This window comes from Camellia sinensis, chromosome 10 (assembly GCF_055761805.1).
Source record: "Camellia sinensis isolate YWXY chromosome 10, ASM5576180v1, whole genome shotgun sequence".
NCBI lineage: Eukaryota > Viridiplantae > Streptophyta > Magnoliopsida > Ericales > Theaceae > Camellia > Camellia sinensis.
In genome coordinates, this window is record NC_138970.1 from 60154089 (window position 1) to 60157010 (window position 2922).

The 2922-nt window shown below is 41.9% G+C and overlaps 1 pseudogene; it reads left to right on the forward strand.

Annotated features, from left to right (window-relative positions):
- The first annotated feature begins 297 nt into the window (after positions 1–297).
- LOC114258909 (FRIGIDA-like protein 3) lies at positions 298–2429 on the forward strand (annotated as a pseudogene).
- Positions 2430–2922: the final 493 nt, after the last annotated feature.

Genomic DNA, 2922 nt, shown 5'->3' on the forward strand with positions numbered 1-2922 from the left:
GTGTAGTTTTAAAGCATGGATGGCTTATATGATGGGGATTGTGATGGAAGAATGCTTATATATTTTAGGAACCAGAGTTTAGCCAATTATTTAGAACTTAAGAGTTAATTTTTACCTTTATTTTTGCAACTCATTAATTTTGGGAATAATTCTTTTACATCTTTTTTTTTTTTGGATTTTCATAGCCTTTGTATGTTTAAGGCTTGGTTTTTTGGGAATAATTTTCCATAACAAATATTTTGTGCATGTGCCCCTCCTCCCCCCTCTTCTCTTGCTGCTCTCTCTCTCTCTCTCTCTCTCTCTCTCTCTCTCTCAATGCATTTGTGTAGAATCTTTTGTGCACCTCTCCAACCATTTGCATAGTTATGGTGGAAAAGGATCAAGTTGTGGGAATGTCTGAAACTTCTCTCAGGGAACAGCTTGGCAAGGCATTCATTGAACTGGAAGCTCACAAAGGTGCTGCCGAGGATAATGTTCAGTGGTTGGAAATTGAAGAATACTTTTCCCATCTTGAGTCAGTGATGAAGAAAAAAATTGAAGAATTTGAAGTTAGGGAGAAGGAGTTTAAAGAAAAGAATCCAAGACTTGCACAATGCTTGCTGACAGAGAGGGTGCTGTTGCTGCTAAAGAGCAAGATTTGTTGGATCGTATTCAGGAGCTAAAAGACGCTGCTGTTGCTGCCAATGCAGAGGCATGGGCCAATCATATGCCAGAACCTTCGGAACCAGTTGATGGTGGGGACGACAAAGAACTAAGGTAAGTAGCTTTCTTGGTGATACAAATGCAATCCTTGATGCCCTGGAGGAGAATTCCCCAAATTGAACAGGTGAAAATGCCGAAATTGTGGCTGGCGAGGTTAAGCCTCGTCCAGATCTGACACAATTTTGCGAGGAGATGGATGCAAAAGGGCTTCTGATTTACACGATGTTGAACCAAAAAAACATGCCCGCCATTTGTGCGGAACTTTCTATCGCACTTGAAAGTGCAACCGAACCGGGTCATTTAATTCTGGCTTCACTGGAGGGGTTCTACCCTCCTGATGACACTACCCAAGAAGGAGATAAAAAGGACGCTGCCCATCAGGGCATGCGTCGATCTTGTCTGATGTTTATGGAAGCCATGGCCGCCTTAATGGCAAGGGTTGACCCAGGTGCCGATCACCTTTTGAACCCTGAAATTAAGCAGCAAGCCAAGGCCATTGCCGACGAGTGGAAGCCTAAGTTGGCTGGTATGGGCATCAATGCTGCAATGGAAAATCATTGCAAGCTGAGGCATTCTTGCAGCTCCTTGCTACTTTTAGGATTCTGTCAGAATTTGACAAAGATGAACTCTGCAAACTTGTCCTTGCAGTTGCTCACCAGAGGCGAGCACCTGAGCTCTGCCATTCTCTTGGATTAACACACAAAATGCCAGGTTGGTTTCCTTTGAATTGACTGACCTGATGAGTTTCGGAACTCCGGAGACTTGACCATCTTTTCCTCAAGGGTGCCCAGTCAACCGATCCTGTTAGGTTTTGTAGTATATTTATTTGTTGGACAAAAATCTATTGCCATTATCACAATTTGAAAGGTGTATACCTCTAATTGGATTTGGAATTTTCTCATCATGATCCTGTTTTTTGCAGTTGTTATCAAAGCATTGGTTAACTGTGGGAAACAAATCGATGCCGTGCATTTTATCCATGCCTTTCAGCTTACTGAAAGCTTCCCTCCTGTGCCCCTCCTGAAGACATATCTGAAGGATTTGAGGAACTCACAAGGAAAGCCTGGTAGCTTCGGAAAGGCTGATGGTGCACTGGTACTTCATGTGCCCTAGTTAAAGCTTCCTTGATACTTCTGTTTTGTAACACACTTTATTGATACTTTCTTATGCAGAATGCTCAAGAACTCGCAGCACTTAGGGCCATTATCGGTTGCGTTGAACAATACAATCTTGTGACCGACTACCCACTCGCTCCACTTCAGAAAAGGGTTGCCCAGCTAGATAGGCCATCACTTGATAGGAAGAGGTCCGTGGAATCTGCTAAATCCCTGCAACATAAGAAGCCACGAGCAAATGGAAGATTTCACGGGTTCCGTGTACCTGGTGCTACTCCTTGCACTCCCATTCCTGCCCCTAGTGTTGGACAGGATGTGTCAGTTTTTGGCGGGAGAGCAATGTATGCGGGAATATCAGAGAGGTATCCACATGCTCTTCCGACCACCGCCCTTCATTACTAAACTCCTAGCCAGCCAACATACGCTCAGCAAGCTTATGATTATGATCAAAGATCGTACTACTATCCCCCAAATGACAGGGTCGCTGCATCTACATATAATACCGCTCCATCCAATTATGGCAGTTTTTTGGGTACTGGAATGCAGTCTTCACACCAACCATATATGTAGTTCACTAATTTAAGTTTACTCTAGAAAGTTTTGGGGGACATGCTGGACCGATTCATCGGAGAATTTCTCCTGGTGCAAGCATCTGTAGGATTTTTTTTTTTTACCTTTCAAGTCCTCTCCTTTTTTTGGATGCCTTGTGAACAGTATCTAGCTGTATGGAACTTAATATGATATTATTGTAAAATTATAGTACTCTTTCTGATGGTGAATGTGTGAAATTTTAGTTTGTTGGATGAAGTTGAAGTCTAGGAAATGCCAAAAATAATTTTGCTCTTTTAGGAGTTGGAAATTGGGTGTCACCGGTGTTTGGTTGCTAAGAAGATCTTGCATTGGTAGAGGTGGGAAGTTGAGTTAATTTATCTTGGTATGCCTCTCTTTTAGTCCCCGTCGTTTGCTTTTTGATGGGTTGAGGTTCAGATTTCTCAGCAGCATGGTAACAAATTTGGGTTCAATAATTATTTTGTGTTATTATATGCTTGATTCTATTTTTTATTTTTTATTTTTTTATTTTTTTGTTTTTAGTTTTTAATTTTTC